General features: G+C 31.5%; 1 protein-coding gene across 2 annotated transcripts in view; it reads right to left on the minus strand.

Moving 5' to 3' along the window:
• The window catches only part of cher (filamin A protein cher), a 106,700-nt gene that overhangs the window by 70,392 nt on the left and 10,090 nt on the right, over window positions 1–26,218 (minus strand). For both annotated transcript variants that reach the window (XR_015838254.1, XM_088267333.1), the window contains exon 2: window positions 6,221–6,336. The gene's annotated coding sequence lies outside the window, so the exon portion shown is untranslated. The remainder of the gene's footprint in view (window positions 1–6,220; window positions 6,337–26,218) is intronic.

Below are 26,218 nucleotides of genomic sequence, written 5' to 3' on the forward strand. Positions count from 1 at the left end.
TGTACACGTGTGTAAAGTGATCACTTAAACCAGCCTATGACGGTCGTCAGCCCCGTAAATGCCCAGACTTTAATATTCTTCTTCATCTTTGATGAGATGTCAAAAAATGATTTCAATTTCAATTTATTTATTTTCAATTAACATATCGTAGTCGTACAGGAGAAAATGACCAACTAACAAAACGTAAAATGTTCAGGAGGGCCATTTAAGTCACTTTTTCTTGGCAAGAAAGTAACCATCAATACAGTTAGTCACTTTTAACAAGTTTATATATTATACTTCCATGTTTAAAATACTTTGGGATTTTTTCAGGGCAATATTAAGCTAGTAAGATATCAAATAGTCAATGATTACGTTTTTGTAAAAAATGCACTTGGTCACTTTCTCCTGTATGACTATGATATACATAACAAATTAAAAAAATGAAAGCGTAGGTATATATTAAAATCAAAAATATGCAAGAACTATTGCTAAAGGTGTAGAAGAATATCGCTTCGGAAAACTCCTTCAGATACACGGAACAGATCAATATCCAATGAGATATTGTTCAACATAGCGGTAGCTCTTCCTACAGGCATAACCATCGGCAGGTTGGTCCTGTATGTAGGAATGTTAAACAGTCTACGTCGACACTGTCTGAGGTAACTATCGGGAACATACAGACCAATGTTCCGGATAATTTCAGGATTATCGATCATACCGCGCAACAATCGATAAAAATGCGTAATCAAACACACATTCCTTCTAGTCTCTAAACTATTGTAGCCAAGCATATCCTGGAGAAACTTGGTCGGGTAGATCCAAGGATAATAGCCTACTCTCTCATGTAGAGATACAATATTGTTAACCCCTATCCCATGTCCTAAAATGAGCACCTTATACAAATTACTTATCGGGAATATTATAAAAGTGAATTGTGTATGTAATATGTTTTAAAATAATAAAAAAATTAAAAAAATCACGTTATACATACAAAATTATTGGCAAAACTGTTAAATGTTTATGTTTCAAATTTCTTGTACATTATATGTAATACATTAACAGGCTTATTGCTAACAAGCAATATCTTCCAACTAAACAATATCAGACTATTGCATCATTTGTATGGAATCACAAATTGGCGTGGCGTTGTATTCTCCATCTTCCCCTGGTAACCATAATGGTCAGCACGCTCGGCTACCGTGCTGGAAGACCCAGGTTCGATTCCCACGAGTCGTCTGTTAAATATTCATTTATCAAACTTCTTGTACATGTTAAATACACATTTGAGGGATAATTGCTATGAAGCAATATCTTCCAACTAAATAAAATCAAACTATTGCATCGTTTGTATGCAATCACAAATTGGCGTGGCATTGCATTTTCTTTCTTCCCCTTGTAACTATAATGATCAGCACGCTCGGCTACCGTACTGAAAGTCCCGCGTTCGATTCCCAAGGGTTGTCAAAATAAAAATAAAGTGATTTTTCACTCTAATATTTATTCAATATCACCCTTGACTGGTACCTGAAGCGGAAGGCTGATCGCCTTTCCTTCACGTGTTTACTATCAAGATAACAGTGCGTTTTTATAATGCAATGCTTTATGCACCACCGGGTGTGGATAAGGGTTTAAAAATACATATGGCAATCAATAATTAATTTCTTACCTGAATGTTTCAGCGACCCCGAATTTCAGCATTGTAAAATTTTCACTACACACAAAATAACTTGAATACGCGCTGAATTATTATATTATCCTCGTTTCAAATCACTGTTTATCGTAATGAATCGAAATAAGTTAAGTAAAGCTTGACAATTACTTAAAATAATTAAAAATTAAACTCACGATCATGTTTCACCACGTCCGTATTTGGATTACCACGTGTTGTGTAATGAATACGGAAGATAGAAGGGAGAGTTGGGAAGTAAAGACAACAATAATATATTTTGACATGTGTTTTTTTTTTAATTTCAACTGCGGCATTGCCAACATTAAAATAAGTGCATAACCCACGTGACGAAATTTATTGCCAACTTACGAACAGCTTTTTTGAAAATTCCAATATTACTCATAAAAATATAATAAATAATAATAAAACCCTTATCCGTACCACAATGGTGCATAGGGCACTGCGTCATATAAACGCAGAGTTATCTTGATCGTTTACACATGAAGGAAAGGTGATCAGCCCTCCGCTTAAGGTACCAGTCCGGGGTAATATTGATTAAATATTACAGTGAAATCACTTATATTTATTTGACCCCCCCTGGGAATCGAACCCGGGACCTCCAGAACGGTAGCCGAGCGTGCTGACCATTACACTACGGAGGCGGATGAAATAAACTCACTCATCACTCATAAAATTAATGAATAAAATAAATCTTCACGTCATTTTCCGCAGGGGTAGGCAGTGATAATAAAACGCAACACCAATCTGTCTTTAAAAACATTATTCGCCTCTTCTTTATTCATGCATCTCGTCATCCATACCCGCCGATTATTCAAACTCCTGATCTGACCCCGCTCAAGTAGGTATATGAAATACTTGATCACGCCAAGTATTCCTCGGTGTTTCTCTGCGCCTATTTCCAATTCTATTCACCCCAAAAATTTGTTTTACCGTTCTTTCCTCACTCATTCGTTCCACATGTCTAAACCATCTTAGTACATCTTTCTTAGCTTTATCGATAATGCTTATGTCATTCTTTCATTCTTTACGTATTTTACCATCCGAACATCTATCATACTTCATTTTACCGCACATTCGTCAGAGAGATCGTATTTCATCATTCAGTCAACTTTCATCTATCTTTTGCCAACTCCATGCTACTACTAGGACTCCGTTGTGTACTGCTTGTTTAGCTTAGTATTGTTTTTCTATTTTGGCGGGTAATCTTTAGATTTTTTTATCACCCTTATATGTAAATCGGTTTGGATGGTCCCGTGGTCAGTGTCACGGACTCTCGATTCAGAGTTTTCGGGTTCGAGCCCACTCAATCATAAGTTGATACCTCTTTTTTTTTAAGTTTAAAATTAATTTTCTTAATAAATAAATTAATATCCATAAATATCATACATGTTTTTTTTTATATTAATTAAGTATATATTTTTATTTATTAGTTTCAAGATTTAAATAAATATATATATATATATATATATATATATATATATATATATATATATATATATATATATATATATATATATTTATATACATGAAGCTTTTAAAAATTTAAATATCGTAGACATTTTATGTTTTTGTTGTTGTTTAAAAAAACTGTTTCGAACCACCTTGTACCAAATTTTGTGAAATTTTCCCAAACCTTGGAAAATCAAAATAGATATATGGTGACAAGTTCGACATGCGACAACTGCTTTCGACACTTGTGTCATTAGGACCGTCGGAACCACTTAATAGATACACACATTTTTCTGAGAGATAACACACGACGCTATAGTTGTGTATTATATTTTTGGTGTACACATTCACACATATGCATGAAAAAATTAAACATTTGTGTAAGACCAATTATTGAGTTTATTTATTAATATAAACATTACTTAATTATATTTTGTCAGCCTTCGTGGTGTAATTGAGGTCCGGAGGTCTCGGGTTCGATTCCCAGGGGGGTGTGAAAATAAATATTAGTGATTTTACACTGCAATATTTACTCATTCGGCTATATCGTATTCGATTGCATATCACATTAAAATTTCTTTCAAATCATTTAATTAATAAATATTGTACAATGTGCCCTCGGCACTGGAAAATTCAATGCGGGCACAAAATTGTAATTTGAAATTATGTGTAACAAATCGCTCACTCCTTTCAAGAACGTCATAAATAAAAAATCGACAATTTTCAGTTGTGCATGTTTTCGGAATGTCCAGAAAATGTACTATATCCCTGAAAAAGAGGCATATTTTTAACTTAATATTTACCCGTTACAGGGCATGAAGTGTTGTTTTTGCATTTTGAAGAAAAGGTATTGTTTAATTATTTTTTTTTAAATATACTAAATATTTTCAAAATGGAGAAAAAACCTTCAGGTTTAGATCTGTTGCACAGTAAAAAGTTCAATAAGTGTCTTGGTATTTATTTTTAATACATTATGCTATATTTTTAAACATTAAAAACGTTATCCTGAAAAATCAAGTTTTTTTTATTTATGACATTCTTGAAAGGAGTGAGCGAAATGATGATATTAATACATTAATTTTTTATGCCGAGAACTGAACCCGCGATGCCAGTTTCGCTGTGTAGCGTCTTCCCTTCTACACTGCGATCTAACAAACATATACTTAGGTATGATGATATGTATTTGCATTATAAGGGAGGGGTAATATTACACCACATATTGTAAATTAAATAATCCTTATACAAGCGAACGCAGTATAGGAAGGAGATTCATATCCTGGGCGACAACTCGAGAGGGTGGTTCTACATTTCTACTGGTCCTTGTTCAGAGCGGTTGAAGACGGATTTCCAATCTTCAGCGAAGAATGGCGCAATAATACGAAGTAAGAATAATTTTTTAGTAATTTTTAATGACCTGCTATTTCAATTGTAAGCAATTAAAGATACAAGGATTCAACGTTTACTTAAAAATTATAGAAAAGAAGCTACCTTATAGCAACTTTGATTTTTTTCTACGTGTCATTAAAAAACGACAGTTTCTTCAACATACTCGTATACATACAAGATATTACATATTAAGCGTGCTTTTTAAATTGATATTTTATTTTTACTAACAAACCATCATGTCACTTTCTCGCAGGGGCAGGCAGAAAGGATAGATTGCCATACCAATCTGTCTTTGAAAACATTATTGCCTCATCCACGTTCATGCATCTCCTCATACATACGTGTCGATTATTCCGACTTTTGACCTGACCGCGCTCAAGTATTTTAAATACTTGATCTTGTCAAGTTTTCCTCGGTCTTCTACTACTCCCATTTTGAACTATTTTCGCCACATAAATTAATGTAACATGTCCAAACCATTAGTTTTCTTAATTTTATCTATCATGCCCGGCGATCATTCAGACTCTTTCAAGTGTTAATGACTAACCACTTTCAAGTATTTGAAATACTTTTTCTTGTCAAGTTTTCCTTGGTCTTCTACTACTCCTATTTTTAACTAAATTCTCCACATAAATTTGTTTTACCGTTCTCTCTTCACTAATGCGTTCCACGTGTCCAAACCACCTCAATATATCTCTCTTAATTTTTTGGATGATGCATATTCGCCGATTATTCTGACTCCTGACCTGACCATACCCAATGAAATACTTGACCACGCCAAGTTTTCCTCGTTCACCCTCTGCTCCTGTTATCAACTAAATTAGCCTCATACATTTGTTTTACTGTTATTTCCTCACCCATTTCTTTCACATATTCAAACCATATCGACAAACTTTCCTTAATTTTATTGAGAATTTTTTTATTTATTAATATAAACTTCATGTACATAAAACAAATAAGTACATTTTTGTACAAGCGGGCTTATTGCTAAAAAGCAATATCATCCAACCAACCAAAACAATCCTTATCTAAGCCCTGAATTCTTTCCTTATTTCACCATAACGCATAATCGACCCTTTCAATTATTAACGACTGACCACTTTGACGTCTTCTTCTACTTATGTTTCCAACTACACTCGCCTCGTAAAAATGTTTTACCGTTCTTTCCTCACTCATTCGTTCCACATCTCCAAACCATCTCAACACACCTTTCTTAATTTTAACGACAGTGCATATTCGCCGATTATTCCGACTCCTCACCTGACCATAACCAACGAAATACTTTATCATGCCAACTTTTCCTCGGTTTTCTTCTGTGCCTGTTGTCAACTAAATTATTCTCATATTTTTTTTCACCGTTCTTTCCCCACCCATTGCTTCCACATATTCAAACCATATCGACACACCTTTCTTAATTTTATCGGTAATGCTTATCTAAGCTTTGCATTCTTTCCTTATTTCACCATAACGCATAATCGACCCTTTCAGGTATTGACGACTGACCACGTTGAAGTCTTCTTCTACTTCTATTTCCAACTACATTCGCCTCATAAATACGTTTTACCGTTCTTTCCTCACTCATTCGTTCCACATCTCCAAACCATCTTAACACATCTTTCTTAATTGTATCGATAATGTATTCCTACCGATGATTACGACACTTTTTGAAATACTTGATTAATTATTTTTTGATGTCAAGAATAATGCACTTACCTTCCAAGTAAACTGTTGTCTGACGTATGAGATGTATTCGCAGAGACGAAGAAAAGGTTGACTCAATGTACCAAGTGCGAAGTTCGTGGCCCAGACTAAATCAAATCGAGTCCAAACTGAAAGAAAAATGTAAGTGATTTTAATTTATTTTTAATTTTTCAGTTTTGTAATCAAATCGTTTTTTCAAATCATATTTTTATTTTTTTCTTTCATATTATACACTTGGGTCTGTTATTTTTTGCGATTTTGAAGTTATGCGATTTTCAAATGTAATGGAACTTATCCCTTATTTTTGTGGGTAGTTCAAGTGTTTTTTTTAATACGATTTTTTATGCGACTCCTCGTGGAACGTATCTATCGCACAAAAAGAGATTTAAGTGTATTTTCATTATTATATATTATTACATTTTATTATCATGTGTTTCCTTTTTTAAGTTTTTCAGTTTAAAAATTTTACACAAAACTTTACAATCTAAGGTGAAAATAGGGTTTCTTTCACCCAACACGACAAGCTTAATTTAGCCACTATAATATATTAGGTCCTTCGTTTACTCAAAGCATTATCACCCTACACTTCATAAAATTTTCTTCAATTATTGCAACGTTTTTACCTTTTAACAGTAAAAAAACATCACAAAGCGTATTTCTTCAGATATTCAATTCATTTTCAAAACAATATAACTTTTTACAAAAGCAATGGTTTAAAAATCAGTTTTATCAAGAAATGTAAACTAATGTCTCCTTTTAAGCACATGTTCATTTGAAACAATCAGGTGAGTTTTGTCTGATATATCGTAGTCATACAGGAGAAAGTGACCAAGTGCATTGTTTAACAAAAACGTGATCATTGATTATTTGATATCTTACTAGCTTAATATTGCCCTGAAAAAATCTTAAAGGATTTTAAACTTGGAAGTATATATATATTGACTTGTTAAAAATGACTAACTGCATTGGTGTTTATTTTCTTGCCAAGCAAAAGTGACTAAAATGGCCCTCGTGAATATTTTACGTTTTGTTAGTTGGTTACTTTCACCTGTACGACTACGATATGGGCTTTAACATCACCTAATGGCAAAAACCGTAGATACGTTATATATGACCTATTATATAATGTGTTTTTGTTTTTTTTTTTATAAACTTTTTATGTGATTTTTGGTACATTCTATCATATTGATTTGAAGTTATACGTTTATTTAAAATAATGGCATCCATCCCCTAGTTTTGTATGTAGTTAAAGTCTTTTTAATGCGAATTTTTTTATGCAACTCCCCGTGGAACGTATCTGTCGCATAAAAAATTACCCAAGTGTATTTTTATTATTATATATAATAATATTACATTTTATTCTCATGTGTTTCCTATTTTTAAAGTTATTGTGCAATTTTTCAGATTAAAAATTTTACACGTTTTCAAATGCGGTTTCGATGTAAGGGTAAACCACTAAGTAGGAAATAAAACTCAAAATATTAGGCTAGCGTATTTTGTATAAGAATTTTAATTAATATGCATTTTTCTCATTTATATTTTAATGATGTTTCCTCAACAATTTTTTAGTTTGCATATTTTACAAGTTTACAAATGCGGTTTTGATCAAAATGTAAGGCAATTCAAATTCGTGTTTATTTTCACAAAAAATATTGTAGAACTAAAAATATCAGGTAATGTTGTTTTACAATTACAGAATTTCTTCTTAAAACCCTTATCCGCAACCCAGTGGTGCATAGGGCACTGCATCATATAAACGCAGTTTTATCTTGATCGTTAAAATACGAAGGAAAGGTGATCAGCCCCCCGCTTCAGGTACCAGTCCAGGGTAATATAAAATAAATATCAGAGTGAAAAAATAACTTATAATTATGTAACCCCCCCTTAGGAATCGAACCCGGGACCTCCAGAACGGTAGCCGAGCGTGCTGACCATCACACTACGGCGGCGGGCACGGGGGTGTTTACAAATTGTGAGTTCACATAATTTTAAAATTTGTTCATTTCAAAATACAAATCAGAAGTAATAAAATGTACATAAACTTAACCTCGTGTGAAAAATAATAAAACTTAAGTAATAAGGAAACAAAAAATAATTAAAAATAAATATAAAAAAATTATGATAAAATAATGATAAAATGTTGTCATTTTTCGAAGAATATCATAAATGTTTTTTTTTAATCTTATATTTTTTATATGTACGCATCCGTAGTGTAATGATCAGCACGCTGGGCTACCGTACAGGAGATTCCGGTTTCGATTCCCAGGGGGGGGGGGTAAATAAATGTAAGTGATTTTTAATATTTATTCAATATTACCCTGGACTGGTGCCTGAAGCAGAGGTCTGATCACCTTTCCTTCATGTATTAACGATCAAGATAACACTGCGTTTGCAGTGCCTTATGCACCACCAGGTACGGAAAAGGTTTTTTTAAATACATTTGATGTAATAATTTTAACATTTTTCAAAAGTTTTAATTACACATATAAATTACACATTAATTACATATGTTTTCATCAAAATCTTATAAATTTAATACAAACTGAAAAAACATGATTGACTGATTTATTTTAAAGGTAAATTTTCAAATTATCTTATGCATACAAAGTCCTTTTAAAAAAATATTTAATAATTTATTGACGAATGTGTGTAATTTATTAGTCATTTAAATAGATGGTAAAATAATAATAAAGCAGAAAAACTTTTCTAAATCCACCAACGAACGCCATCTATTGAGGGAAAATAAAGGCGTATTGGACAGCTTTCACGAATTTTTACGATTTCACATATAGACTGCATTTATTTGGTTTGCAACTTGGCTAATTCTGAAAATTGTTGAAATTTTTCAGGCGTAAGCATATTTAATTTTGTTTAATTATATTTTGATTATTTTTCTAATATTATACGATAACTCGCTCGAGAAAGAAATAATTTAATCTGAAGCATTGTTTTTATTTTTTCAATACATATTTTCCATACTAATTTTTTTATTAGCCTTAGTTAAAGTAAAAAAAATATAGTTTTGCTATGAAGCGCCCTTGAAGTAGCAGTATATCGCAAAAATGATGCTTTATAAATTATAATTTTGTTTACAAAAGAATAACCCGCAAAGCCTTAAAGTTGAAAATAATTATTTCTCAAACTTATTTTGCTATTGGCGGGAATCGAACCCGCGACGTCAGTTTCGAAGTCGAGCGTCTACCCAACTACGACACGGCGCCTATCTGCCTTTCCAAATGTATTATTATTATTATTATTATTATTATTATTATATAACTTCTTCTTCTTCTAACCCTTATCCGCACCCGATGGCGCATTAGGCACTGCATTATATAAACACAGTGTTATCTTGATCGTTCACTCATGAAGGAAAGGTGATTAGCCCTCCGCTTCAGGTACCAGTCCAGGGTAATATTGAATAAATATTATAGTGAAGAAATCACTTTTATTTATTTGATCCCCCCTGGGAATTGAACCCGGGACTTCCAGAATGGTAGCCGAGCGTGCTGACCATTACACTACGGAGGCAGGTTATAATAACTATTTCCATAATATTAAATGTTTTTGTTTTCAAAGACATTTTAGACTATTTAACTGATTTATTACAAAATACATTTTTTTAATGTCTTGGGGTTGGCTACTAAGAATTTTTTGATCTCTATATGCGTCAAATATTTCATAACTAATTAAAAACATTACCATTTTATGTGAAATACTTTAAAAAAAATATTTTTGAGTCGGCTACTAATAATATATCTTTATATTACGATATTCATGTGCCTTAAATCAGTGGTGGGATTCAGCCGGTTCGCACCGTTTCGCTAGAACCGGTGCCTAAAATTTTAGAGTTCGCCGAACCGGTCCTTAACCCATTGTTGTCACTCAATTTTCCGATTGAGATCATCGGAGCATTATCAGTTGTTATGTGAATGTTCTGTTCATGTGCAGAATGAAAAAAAAAACAAATGAATAAATCGTAGTCATACAGGAGAAAGTGACCAAGTGCATTTTTTTGCCAAAACGTGATCATTGACTATTTGATATCTTACTAGCTTAATATTGGCATGAAAAAAATCCCAAAGGATTTTAAACTTGGAAGTATAGTATATTGATTTGTTAAAAATGACTTAACTGCTGCTGGTGTTTATTTTCTTGCCAAGCAAAAGTGACTTAAATGACCCCCTGAACATTTTACGTTTTGGTTGTTAGTCACTTTCTCCTGTACGACAACGAAATGTAAAAACTAGTTTTTTATAGGGGGGGGGTAGATGTAGTACCTAAAGAGCGAACCGGTTCTTGGAAATTTCGAATCCCATCACTACTTTAAATATTTATCACAACTCATTAAAATTATTACTAAATTTTAAAGAAATATTTTGAAAATCCATGTTTTCGTGTTAGCTACAAAATAATTATCTTTGCGGTTCGACCTGAATATGCGCTATAAGTTTCATAACTCGTTGAAATAATTACCAATTTTTGTAAAATGTTTTCTTTATCTACGTTTTCAGGTTAGGTACTAAGAAAATATCTGTGTTTTGTGATATCTATATGCATCAAATATATTTCATAACTCATTGAAATCAATTTTGATACATGGAATAAATATACGAATATCGAATGACATTTTTTTCCCAACATTTAGGAAGAAATATAACGAAAAAAACTTACAATACATGAATTAAAATATACAACCCTCAAATGCCATATAGCTGTCATGTCAACGAATTTTTCTAACGCTTCTAGTATTATGGCTTCAATAAAATATACTTAAGATCATTTGAGATAAAATAACTCAGAGTTAGAGAGCTCATAACGTTTCTTGGGACGTTGATGGAAGTTTTAATGGTCGAATTATATGAAAAATGTTGAAATACCCAATGAAATTTTCTAAATATTAATATACAAGATGATTATAAGATAATATACAAGATAATATACAAAATAACTTTTTTTTTTGACATCTCATCAAAGATGAAGAAGAATATGGAAGTCTGGGCATTTACGGGGCTGACGACTGTCATCGGCTGGTTTAAGTGGCCACTTTACACACGTGTAACATTCACCAATTCTACCCATTATTGACAACCACACTACTCAAATTCTTGGAAGTTCTATATATATGAACCAATTTGGAAACCTTGTTCTTGAATCACTAGGACTTCACTAGAGACATCTATTGGTGAGATGTAAAGAAGCTTTTTTATTAAGCAGAAACTCTTATATTAGTATGTGAGGTTCGAATCCTGGATTATAATCACACACATAAGAAACGCCAGAAAATACCATTTTCATTTTTATTATTTTTTTAAGCTTATAATTTGACCAGATAATTTATTTACAATATTTTGAGTGTGTCCAAATACTTGCTCATCTTCATCTTTGATGAGATGTCAAAAAATAATATGAAAATAACTCCTGTAATTGGAGATAATCCAGATTTTGTGAACAAGTGTTTGGACACACTCAAAATGTTGTAATTAAAATAACTACGTTAAATATTTAAAAAGTTATAGGTGTCTTAACTTGCAATGGAACAGCTATTGTTTTTCTATGAAGGAAGATGGAAGTTTAAAAAAATTCTGCTCATTAAAAGCTTCTTTTGATCTCATCAATAGATGTCTCTAGTGAAATTCTAGTGATTCAAGAACAATGTTTCGAAATTGGATCATATATCGCTCACTCCTTTCAAGAACGTCATAAATCAAAAATCGTCAATTTTCAGTTGTGCATGTTTTCGGAATGCCCAGAAAATGTACTATATTCCCGGCAAAAGAGGCATATTTTAAACTTAATACTCACCCGCTACAGGGCAGAAAGTGTTGTTGTTGCATTTTGAAGAAAAGGTATTGTTTAATTTTTTTTTTTAATAAAGTAGTATTTTTCAAATGGAGAAAAAACCTTCAGGTTTTACCTAAAAAGATCTGTTGCACAGTAAAAAGTGCAATAAGCGGCTTGATATTTATTTGTAATACATTATACTATATTTTTAAACTTTAAAAACGTTCTCCTGAAAAATCAAGTATTTTGATTTATGACGTTCTTGAAAGCAGTGAGCGATATGTAAATAGAACTTCCAAGAATTTGAGTAGTTTGGTTGTCTATCATGGTTAGAATTGGTGAATGTTACACGTATGTAAAGTGATCACTTAAACAATCCGATGACAGTCGTAAGCCCTTTAAATGCCCAGAATGGTATATTCTTCTTCATCTCTGTTGAGATGTTAAAAATAATAGGAAAATGGAAGTCTGAGCAAACTAGGGCTTACGAACTGGCATTTGGCTGGCTTGAATGATCACTTTATACACTTGTGTAACGTTCACCATTCTGCCCATTATTGAACATCCATATTGCGTTTTTTATACTTGTCTATATGCAATGCTTTGGTAGTTCGTAGTTTATAGATTTAGAAATATCACTGATTGAGGCACCATCTACATCTATATCATGTATATAGCTTATTCTATTTGAATATAGGTGAAGTCTAACATGCACTAATATCTTAGCCTTTAGTGCATGTTTGTTATGCAATCCTTAGTGCATGTTAGTCCTCGGGTCGACCAAAAACGTGTGTGATTAATATTTTATAAAGTTACAAATGTGTAAAGTGAAGTGCTATAGTATACGTAGTGATGTGTAGTGTTGTTCGCATGCTGGAGTAGTGATTGTCCTGACGAAGAGACGGGTCCGCATCAAATCCGGCAGGCTGTAATCTCGGTGAGTGATTATATATCAATATTACTAACATTTTGTAAAAATAACAAACCACAAAGTAAATGCTATGAATATTAAAATAATAAACGTATTTTAACATCTCAACATAGATGAAGAAGAATATCGAATAGAAGTCGGGGTATTTACAGGGACTATGACCTGTAATAGGCTGGTTAACTTTACACACGTTCAACATTCACCATTATATTCATTTTTTGAAACCCTAGATATATTGATCAATCTCATGACACTGTACATCTGAGTTCACAACAGACATCGATGTTGGATTAAGATCACTTTTATTTAGCAAAGATCCTTTTATTTGTGTGCAAGAACCGAGTCCCGGATTAATTTCAAATACTGGGAAAAGCCTTAAAACATAATTTGAAATATTTTATGTAACTTATAGTTTAACCATTTTTTTTATTTACACCATTTGGAGTGTTGAGTGTCTAAGCTGGTTAACACCTCCTCTGCGATGGTGGGTCTGGTCAGACCCACCATCGCGGAAAATTATTGATTACGTAATAGGTAATTTGTTTACGTCGTTTTCCTTGAGTGTAATCGTTCTTCAAAAAATTACCTACAAATTGAGATACAAACGAAAATTATTGGACCAGATTCAAATAAGTTATTTAAAAAAAAGAACAAATAAAATATCAAAAATCATATTGAGTAAGGTCAGTTGTTCGCTATCAATGTGTTAGTGTGCCGTCTGCCGTGATTTTGAAATCCCAAAAACAAAAGCATACATTGTCAATCTTTGGCGATTGTTTCCGACCATTGCTGACAATTCGTCGGCAGTTCTCGTCAGAACTTCGCGACGCGGATCTGACTTGGGAGGATGCAAGGGAGCTGGCAGCCGACAGAAAAGCCTGGAGACAGTTTGTGGACTCCATATGCTCCACCTAGGGAGCGGATATGGTTATTATTATTATTATTTGTTTACTTGTATGACGGATTAAATGTCATATATATATAGACTATAAGGTAAATTTACATTTAAAAAATATTAATATTACAAAACACAGACCTTCACAATAAACTGTTTTATATTTGAACGATTTCTAGTTTTATTTTTTTTAAATCTTTTCGACACTTTACCACAATGGCAGGAAAAAAATAATTATCTCATGACGAGATTGAACGACTTTTGGACAGTTCTAAAAGTGAAAGAAAAGTGAGAGAATAGTGCAGATGACAGTGATTTAGAATTCAAAAACCTTAGATTCAGAATTTGAAAGTGCAACGGAAAACGTGGTTTTATAAGAAATGTCAGTAAGTGATAAAAACATCGATTTCAACAAGTACCGATTGTCCTCTTATTTAACTAACTAACCATCACGCCGCTTCCCCGCAGGGGTAGGCAGAGAGAATAGAGCGCCACACCACTCTGTCCTTGCAAACATTCTTCGCCTCTTCCACGTTCATGCATCTCCTCATACATACCCGCCGATTGTTACGACTCCTAACCTGACCACTTTCAAGTATTTGGCATACCTGATCGTGCCATGTTTTTCTCGGTCTTCCTCTGCTTCTTTTCCCGCTAACATTCGCCTCATAAATTTGTTTTACCGTTCTTTCCTCACTCATTCGTTCTACATGTCCAAACCATCTCAACACACCTTTCTTAATTTTATCGATAATGCTTATCTCAGCTTTGCATTCTTTCCTTATTTCACTATTCGCACATCTATCATACATCGTTTTGTTACACATTCTTCTGAGAGATCGCATTTCGACTGCATTCAGTCTACTTTCATCCTTCTTTTGCCAACTCCATGTTTCACTTTCATACATTAGAGTTGGAACCAGGACTCCGTTGTGCACTGCCAGTTTAGCTTCCGCTGATAGGTTTTTATTTGCTATAACTGATTTCAGTGCACCCTGTCCTCTTATTTTTTGGTAATAATTTATTGGTCAATAATAAAATTAAATATCATACCTATTATGTCTAACGAACTTGTATATAAAATTTTTATAATAATTAGTTTTATTTGGTTTCGTACAAAATTGTATTCATAATTTCTAAAACCCGCAAAATGTTTATGTAAGAAATGGCGAACTTTAAATGAATATTTACACCATTTTGGGCAATTCCGTATATATTTTTCAATGAAAATTTAAATATTTTCACTGTATTTAAAATGAATTTTAATTGCATTATGGACAAAAATTTATCTTTAAATATTAACTCAAAATCCTAGAATCATTTTGTGGTTTTTGGAGCTAACTGCCACGTTTTATATTTGAAGATAATTACTTAGTTGCATTTTGTTAATAAATCTATCTGTTATGATGTTGACTTAAAATATAGTTATAAAATTAAAAACACAAATTATTTGAATTCAGTAAAAATAAAAATGTTTACAATCACTGCTTCATTGCCAACCATGCTACATGCGCGTGTGACATGCTCCGCGGTAGTAGTGAGTATATAAATTAGTTAGTCTGTGGTAGTGAGCCACAGCGCGCGGTCGCGTTTGGATGTAAAATGATGCGCTTGGATAATTTAATTTCAAAACTATCAGAAACTTGAAAATTCTCATACAAAACTTATGACACATTATCCTATTGCTATGTAGGCTATTTTGAATAATATATAAAATATAAAAACCCGACGAAAAACGCCTAAAAGGCGATTTCTGTACTGGGTCAGATCAGACCCACCACCGCTGGGCGCGTTTTGTTTGAGGCCATCGCGCTTTAGGTGTTAAGTGATAAGTCTATGACAGGTCATAAGCCCTGTATTTACAGAGTATTTATCCAGACTTCTATATTCTTCTTCTTCTTCTTTTTAAGATGTTAAAATGTAAAAAATATACAAAAGGATAATATCTTCATTTTTACACTCACATTTTTGTAAATATGTATAAAGAAATTGTTTCGTTTGTACCTCCAATACATTTTTTATTTATTTTAAAAAAATATATGTATTTTTGTTTTTATTATTTACAAAAATACTCCAATTTCATACTATTTCTGTGAGCCTAAGCGGCTCATTATAATAGGTATCAAATTGTGGTGGAATGATTTCGAACCGAGAAACTCTGACTCAAGAGTCCGCGACACTAACCACAGGACCACAACCCGACACAAATTTTATTTTATTTCTTTAGTTAGCTTATATTATAGTTAATACAAACTATTTTTTACACTTAATTTACATCATATGTACAATATATCGTATATCCATATATGTATTTAGATCTTCTTACAGTAAACAAAACATTTATTTTTAAACTCTTTCAGACTTTTTTCATTCTTCATACATTCAGGCATCTCATCATACATTTTCAAACCCTTATACATTTTACAATTATGCTACTCTGTTTTTTTTTTTAATGGCGGACTTTGCGAATCTGTTTTTGTATGGAAGGTACTGACCTATAAATAAATCATGCCAAAACATATTCTTACAGGAAATCAAACATTTGTTTTTAAATTATTTCAGACTCTTTTCATTCTTCATAAATTCAGGCATCTCATCACACATTTTCAAACCCTATACATTTTACAATTTTGCGACTCTGTTTTTTTTTCTTCAAAAATGTCAAAATTTACGACTCGGTTTTTATATGGCACTGATTTATAAATAAATCATCCAAAAACAACATTAATATGGCTTAACGAATAACTGCGTTGTGTGAAAGGCTTTTCACAAAATTTGGCAGACGAAATACGGAATTTTATGTAATCTTGTTATTCAAGTTCATGAATACGTGCTTGAATCAATTTCAGAAAGAGAATTATTAATAGGAGATGATAATAAGTTACGTATGTGTGATTGGGAAACCAGAGAGACATCATTCGGAGGAAACAGTTTAATAAAGAACAATGTTGTTTCAATTCTATTCCGGACTTGATTTATATTCCAACAGGTGTTAACACATTGAGGGCTAGACAATATATATTAATTTACTTATTTATTTTTTTACTAAAAATGTTAATAATAATAGTATATAACCACTCACCGAGATTTTTATGTCTACCGGTATACATAAAAATCTCGGTGAATGGTTATATACTAATATTGTTAAAATTTGTGTAAAAAAATACGTAAAAATGACTAACTACAAAGTAAATGCTTTAAATATTTCTTGAATGTTTTTCGCAGATACTTTGTGGCACATTTTATGAACTTTATAAAATTAAACAACTTTGTTTTAACCACTTTTTATTATTATTTATGACATGAACCTGGTGATGACAAGGTTCTTGTCGAAACCGGTTGGTTAAAGTGTACTAATAATAAAAAAAGTGGTCAAAACAAAGGTTTTTCATTATATAAAGCTTTAAATATTAAGAATATTATTTTAATTTATTTTACAAATATAACAAACAAAAAGTTGGTTTCATACATAGAAGTTTGAAGTTTATTTTTTTACTAAAGTTTTACCTAGTAAATACTGTGACAATATTGTGACACGTGTTTTGATGCATTTCGCATCATTTTCTAACAACGTATGTGATGCTAATTTATATTTTTAGTTATGTATTTGGGACGTTGAAGGTAGAAGGGGTAGGAGCTATTTTTTATTATTATTGGGAACATAGACAATAGGGGATGGGGTAGGCTTTAGTCATTCTCATATTCTTAATTGTATGGTATGTTTATTGTTACATTTTATTTTAATGAATTTCTTTTCTTTCCAAATGTTGCAGTTTGACTTTTACTAGTTATTTTTTGGATCTCTACGTTATGGTTAAGTTTGTGATCCTTATATTTTAAATGATTAGCGAATATTAAATTTTAAAAACTGTTTAATAAGTTATCGTTAATATTTAGACACAATTAAAATAATTGTCAATTTATTTTGAGTGTTCCTGTATCTTAAATTTTGTTAATTTTTCGGGAATTTGCGAATTCTGGGAATTTTCGAATCTTACATACTTATTCTGCTATTGAAAAGTAGTTTCTCTTCATTTATGTGAAGGTATCAATAATAATCTTGATAATCCATTTTATATGCTATTTTTTAAGTTATTTTAATAATCGTATTTTTCTGCGACGGGGTTCAAAGTGTTGATGAAATATATATTTATGATAAGACCTGCAGATAGACATAAAAATGACATTAACCTCTTAACGCGGTTACGCAATTACTGATTTTTATTTGTTTTAGATTTTATTACATTGTTTATCTCAAATAACACCGTCCTGAGAATGTAGAGAAATATTCGACTTTTTTCTTTTCTTGTTCTATTTTTAAGCGGAAAAACTTTGCTTTCATAAATACGAGCGGAAACAAATTGAAGTAATTTATCATTTCAAGCAAACTCTAGTTTTATTTTCATGCGAAATATATCATATTTTTCATTTTAATATAAAAATGAAACACTTTTGTATAATACCACTTTTTTAGTTTATTAATGTAAATATGACTTAGTTTCGAGAACCACAAATGTTTTTTTTAACACAGCATTTTTAAGATAACCAGTCCGCAATTTAAATTCTTGTCTTCTAAGGAATAATTAAGTAAAATATAACATAGATTCAGATAAAAAAGCAAAATGAATATGTAATAAGTAGTGAACGTTACACAAGTGTATAAAGTGATCACTTAAACCAAATGTCATTTGTGGCAAAATTAATAAAATGTGGAAAATAAAACTAAAATTTAATCTTTGACTACTTTTATTGTTCGTACTTTTTTCCAACCGGTTTTAAATGGAAAAAGATTTTTTAACTCCTTGCTTTTCAATGCCTTTTTTCTTTTCATAACCATATATTTATTTCGAAGAATAATTAATTTTATCAATACAAAACGGTGTTTAAAAAAATAAACAATAACGTCAAATGTTACCTGGGTGAAAATTAAGTTGCTATTTAACGAATCTTTTTTCAAACCCTTATCCGCACCCCACTGGTGCATAGGGCACTGCATCATATAAACGCAGCGTTATCTTGATCGTTAATATATGGAGGAAAGGTGATCAGCCCTCCGCTTCAGGTGAATAAAATAATTCTAGGGTGAAATATAGTGAAAAAATCCCTTTTATTTATTTGACCCCCCCTCCCCAGGGATCGAACCCGAGACCTCCAGTACGGTGGCCGAGCGTGCTGATCATTGCACTACAGAGGCGGATACTAGGCCTTAATTTAAAAAAATCAATTACGTTTAATGTAACTTGGGTTCAAAGAAAATTAAGTTATTTAATTTTTAATTTTTGTTTAAAATATTTAACAAAAATAACATTATATAATAAAAAAAAACAACATTCCAAATAGAGGTTTTTTCTAAATGTTACCTGGGTTTAAAGAAAACAAGTTATTAATTTATTTATTTAATGGAAAACTAGCAGAATATTTAACAAAAATAACATAATATAATAAAATTGAAAAAAAAACAACATTCTAAATAGAGGTTTTTTCCAAATATTACCTGGGTTTAAAGAAAATTAAGTTTTTTAAATTAAGCTTAAGTGAAAACCTCAAATTGGAATGATATTTTTAAAATTTTATTATATAATATTATTTTTGTTAAATATTCTGTTGGTTTTCCATTAAATAAATAAATAAATAAACATAATTTTCTATAAACCCAGGTAACATTTAACGTAAGTGATAATATAATTCCCGCTTATTCAAATCACAATTAACGTCGCTCGACTTTGATGTGGAGGTAGCCAGATGATTTATAGGATAATCTGTTCGTGTGTTATATACACAAATGCCAAAGTTATTTTACCTATGTAGAACGTGTCTCGACATGATTTACACATCCTCTGATAGATCATCCGGGCTTAATGAGGCGAACTGGATCAACAGTGGACCCGTGAATAGTTTACAGCAGAAACAAGCTATAAATCAAAAAATCTTTCGAGGAAACTAAGACTGAAATGAAAAAAGTCTAACTATTTAAATATCACGTCGCTTTTACAGGGATAGGCAGAGAGAGAAAAAAAACACACCAGAATAAAATTTTCGCCTCTTCCATGTTCATACACCCTCTCATACATTCCCGCAGATTATTCAGACTCCTGACCTGACCTGAGAATAATTTTGACAAATCTAAAAATGAAATTCTATCCATATTAGTTTTTAATATCTCATCAAAGATGAAGAATATGTAAGTCTGGGCATTTACGGGGCTGACGACCGTCATAGGCTGGTTTAAGTGATCACTTTACACACGTGTAACATTCACCAATTCTACCCATTATTGACAACCACACTACTCAAATTCTTGGAAGTTCTATATATATATATATATGAACCAATTTAGAAACCTTATTCTTGAATCACTAGAACTTTACTAGAGATATCTATTGGCAAGATGTAAAAATAAAAAGAAATTCTATCCGTTTTAAAATTTTTTTTAGTTTTATTTATTAAACCCACTGTTGTTTATAACATTTTGAATGTGTCCAAATACTTGTTCACAAATCTGGATTATCTCCAACTATACGAGTTAGTTTTCATATTATTTTCATCTCACCAATAAATGTCTCTAGAGAAGTTCTAGTGATTCAAGAGCAACTTTTCGAAATTGGTTCACATATATAGAACTTCCAAGAATTTGAGTAGTGTGGTTGTCAATAATGGGTTACTGTTAAAGGGTGAATGTTAATGGGTGAATGTTACACGTGTGTAAAGTATCACTTAAACCAGCCTATTACGGTCGTCAGCCCCATAAATACCCAGACTTCCATATTCTTCTTCATCTTTGATGAGATGTCAAAAATAATACCACTGTTATAAATACCAGAAGAGGGTATTTTTCTCCTTCTCCGTAGTGAAATGTCAGTTCGCTTGGCAACTGTACTAGAGGTCCCGGGTTTGATTCACACGGAAGGAGGGGGCAAATAAATATTATTTTTTTCACTCTTATATTTATTCAAGGTTACCCTGGGACTGGTACCTAAAACGCAGGGCTGATCGATCACATTTTCTTCATGCGTTAACGAACAAGATAATACTAAATTTATATGATACAGTGCCCTATGCACCATTGGGGTACAGATAAGGGTTTGAAGAAGAATTTCGACACACTGAAAATGTTGTAAATAAAAATAACTGCCCAAATTATTAGCTTCACAAAAAATTTAAAATCGTGTTTTCAGGCGTTTTCTAGTGTGTAAAAATATTCTGGGGCTCGGATCTTGCATACGTCAAAACAAAAAGTTCTTTGCTTTTAAAAGTGTTAACGATCAAGATAAAAACGATTTGATATGATCCAGTGCCCTGTGCACCATTTAAATATTATTAAAGTATATGTTACTAAAGTCTAGGTGTAATTATTTTATTGCAAAACATTTATACTGTAAATTGTTTTGAATATATAGTATGTAATGTATATGATCTAATAATAATAAAAAAAACACTAATAATAAAAATAAACTATTGTATTAACATGTAAGTATTTCGGCTCAACACAGGCCATGCCTAAAGAGCCGTAATACATATGGAAAAAAATGTATTTATCTATGAAATAAATAAAAATATATTTTAAAAAAATACATATACATATCGCTCACTCCTTTCAAGAACGTCATAAATCAAAATACTTGATTTTTCAGGAGAACGTTATTAAAGTTTAAGAATATACAATAATACAATGTATTAAAAATAAGTATCAAGCCACTTATTAAGTTTTTACTGCGCAGCAGATCTTTTTAGGTAAAACCTGAAGGTTTTTTCTCCATTTGAAAAATATTTAGTATATTTAAAAAATAAGTAAACAATACCTTTTCTTCAAAATGCAAAAACAACACTTTCTGCCCTGTAGCGGGGTAAATATTGAGATAAAAATATGCCTCTTTTACTGGGATATAGTACATTTTCTGGGCATTCTAAAAACATGCGCAACTGAAAATTTTCGATTTTTGATCTATGACGTTCTTGAAAGGAGTGAGCGATATATGTACATATATATATATATATATATATATATATATATATATATATATATATATATATATATATATATATATATATATATATATATATATATATATATATATATATATATATATATATATGTATATGTATATATATATATATATATATATATATATATATATATATATATATATATATATATATATATATATATATATATATATGTATATATGTATATATGTATATATGTATATATGTATATATGTATATATGTATATATGTATATATGTATATATGTATATATATGTATATATATGTATATATATGTATATATATATATATATATATATATATATATATATATATATATATATATATATATATATATATATATATATATGTATATATGTATATATATGTATGTATATATGTATATATGTATATATGTGTATGTGTATGTGTATGTGTATGTGTATGTGTATGTGTATGTGTATGTGTATGTGTATGTGTATGTGTATGTGTATATGTATGTGTATATGTATATGTATATGTATATGTATATGTATATATATATATATTCTACTTAGAACGTTGCGCACATGGAAATATGTATAAGTATGCTAAATATATATTTAATACGGGCCTGTCATATTAATTACCAGATCAGATGGGTGCTAGCACGTACCGTTTTCCTCGTGTTTTGAGCCATTATTAATACAAGCGATGGGGCTATTAATACCCCCAGTGTGCCAACTTGATTTCAAATTATTTAGATACTTTGTAACAAAATTACTCAAGATATAATGTTCTCAAACTTTTAATGTATTGTAAAGAGTAAAAAAAACATTCTCAAACTAATCGCTCACAATTTTACAGGAAATTACAAATGATTTTCATTGTATGATTGATAACACAATGAATGAAAACACGGTTTTTTCTGCATTTTTTATAAAAGCTGTTTTGCCCATGGTTGTCATGGCATTTATATTGACAGTTAAAAATATCGTTTTCAGCGGTCTTGAATTAAAAAAAACCTTTCATACTAATGGACATTCAAATTTGAAATGGGCAATTTAATAACAACGTAATTGAATTAATACTTACTTTAAAAAAATCATTACTTTAATCGTTTTTTTAGGTTTCGATTATTTAAATTCACGCCAATCACTAATGTGATTTCGTATTGCGCATTTCTTTTCTTCTAACCCTTATCCGCACCGAATGGTGCATAAGGCAATGCATCATACTGACGCAGTGGTATATTTATCGTTACTTATATGAAGGCAAGGTGATTACTCCTGCGTTTCAGGGACCAGCCCAGGGTTTTATAAAATTAAAATAAGACCTTAAAATCACTTAAATCCAACTCCCCCCTAAGAATCAAACCCGGGACCAAGCGCGGTAGATATTAAAATTTCAAGTCACATCCGATGTTCGGTAATATTTAGACACTTTTGAAAACAGATGCCAATAACTGGGGCGGGTGCCAACAATTATACGATTTACCCTTCGAGAAATGACTATACTTTAAAATATGTATATGTCCCCTCCCCTTAGATTAACTGGTCACTATTTCAGTACACTAATGTGGGATGGATTTATGTATTTAATTTTGCCGGCATATCCGGCAGCCGGTCGACTTACTTAACCGACCGCTTCACATATTTCCCCGCCATTTCCTAAGACAAATGAACACGTGTGCGCTTTGTTTTTTAGCGGTTGGCGCGAACTCACAGACGCCTTTTGTTGATTTATTGGAACGACTTATCTTACTGCTAGTACCCTCATTTCAAAATAAATATGGCTTGGAGTATTCTCTGCATTAACAATACTAATATATATGTAATATATAATATTGTTAATCAAGACAATACTCCGTCAATATGATGCAGTGTCCTATGTATCATTGGGTGTGGAAATGGGCTAGAAGAATAATATGAAAATAAGCTAGGTTATATCGCTCACTCCTTTCAAGAACGTCATAAATCAAAAATCGACAATTTTTAGTTATGCATGTTTTCGAAATGCCCAGAAAATGTACTATATCCCAGCAAAAGACGCATATTTTTAACTTAATATTTACCCGCTACAGGGCAGAAAAAGTAGTTTTTGCATTTTGAAGAAAATGAATTGTTTAATTATTTTTATAAATAAATTAAAAAATTTTCAAATGTAGAAAAAACCTTCAGGTTTTACCTAAAAAGATCTGTTGCACAGTAAAAAGTTCAATAAGTGGCTTGATATTTATTTTTAATACATTGTGTTATATTTTTAAACTTTAAAATCGTTCTTCTGAAAAATCAAGTATTTTGATTTATGACGTTCTTGAAAGGAGTGAGCGAAATATAATATTAATATTGTTAATCATCATTGTCCGCCTCCGTAGTGTAATGGTCAGCACGCTCGGCTACCGTTCTGGAGGTCCCGGGTTCGATTCCTAGGGGGGGACCAAATTAATATATGATTTTTTCACTCACATATTTATTCAATATTACCCTGGACTGGTACCTGAAGCGGAGGGCTGATCACCTTTCCTTCATGTGTAAACGATCAAGATAACACTGCGTTTATATGACCCAGTGCCCTATGCACCATTGGGGTGCGGATAAAGGTTTTATTATTATATTTTTAATCAAGACAATACTCCGTTAATATGATGCAGTGTCCTATGTATCATTGGTTGCGGAAAAGGGCTAGAAGAAGATGATGAAAATTAGCTAGGTAATATATTTTTGCAAGGCTGAGATAAGCATTGAGAGATAGCATCAAGAAACGAATAATTCGTGTAGTACATATTTGATAACATTTTCGTTTTCATCTTTCTGATTTTTTATTTTATTTCTGTTAAAATCAAATATTTGTAGTTTTAAATTAATTAAAAAAGAGAGAAATATTTGTGTTTTTATTATTTATACGAATATTTTCAATTTCGTACTATTTCTGTGAGCCTAAGCAGCTCATTATAAGAAATAGGTATCAAATCGTGGTAGAGTGGATTCGAACCGAGAAACTCTGACTTAAGAGTCCGCGACACTAACCACGGGACCACAACCTGACACTTTATATTAGCACTTTTAATTTAATTTTATTTCTGATATAATCTAAAATACAATGGATTTATATTATCCACTGACACTTCGTGATGGAATTGCATTTTTAATTTATTATTAGATTAAAACCAATATTTTTAGCTTTTCCAGTTTTTTATTTGACCAGCGACCGGGTTTCGTCGTTACCGACATCATCAGACTGGTCTGATGATGATGAAAACCAGTCTGATGATGTCGGTAACGACGAAACCCGGTCGCTGGTCAAATAAAAAAGTGGAAAAGCTAAAAATATTGGTTTTAATCTAATAATAAATTAAAATACAATGTATGCCCACACATAGGCCATGGCTTTGTGGGATCTTTTTTGTATTAATTTTATTATTTTTTTTACTCGTAATTATAGCATATTGTGAAATGTAAATGAATTTAAAATGAAGAAAAATCTGATCTCATTTACGTACGAAGAAATCATTGTATTTAGAACAGAAAACATTTTTATTATTCTGTACTGAGAATAAAGATAAGTGGTAATCTGAGGTAAATAAAACGCGTTGTTAAATACTCTTTGCATTCCTATATTTTTTCTAGGCTTTAGTTTAGTCATGTATGTACCTTTCAAAGAAAATTACTACTACTACTGCTACTACCATCACGGTAGGCAGAGAGGATGGGACGCCACACTCATCTGTCCCGACATAGACTCCTCGCCTTCTTCACATCCATACATCTAGTCATACATGCCTTCCGATTACGCAGACTTTTGACACCACCAGATTTAAGGTTCCAGTATTTTTCGGCCGTCCTCGTTCTGTTCTCCCACTCACATATACCACATGTGTTTTTTTAGTCATTCTCTCGTTATCCATTCGCTCCACTTGTCCATACCACCTTAAAAAAGTATTCTTATCTCTTAAATTATTCCTCGTTCAGCCCTACATTTTTTCTTATATCTTCGTTTCGAAAAATGTATATGAATTAAAATGTAAACATTTTTATGTTAGAAATTTTATTCTATACGCAACTACGCTATTATGTGAATAAACGGAAAAAATAGACATTTTTCAAACGTTATGATGAACTTTACAGTGCAACCAAGTAAAATATAAAAATCTTCGAATGAACGATGCAATCTAAAAAATTTAAAATGCTAAAAGCAGCTGACAGGATGCTCGCTGTCCGCAATGAGTAATGTTGCCACACAAAAAAGCATGTTTTTACCTGTCACAGATAAAAACATCCGTCATTTTTTACATTTTTATTTATAAATTTAGATAACAGTACTCGGTCTTCCTCTGCTCCTATTTTAAAATACTTTCGCCACATAAATTTCTTTTTCTGTTCTTTATTCACTCATTCGATTAACACACCCAAATCATCTTAACACACCTTTATTACTTCCA

This window comes from Brachycentrus maculatus, unplaced genomic scaffold (genome assembly GCF_059751285.1).
Source record: "Brachycentrus maculatus isolate JH-2025_06_01 unplaced genomic scaffold, ASM5975128v1 h1tg000293l, whole genome shotgun sequence".
NCBI classification, from domain to species: domain Eukaryota; kingdom Metazoa; phylum Arthropoda; class Insecta; order Trichoptera; family Brachycentridae; genus Brachycentrus; species Brachycentrus maculatus.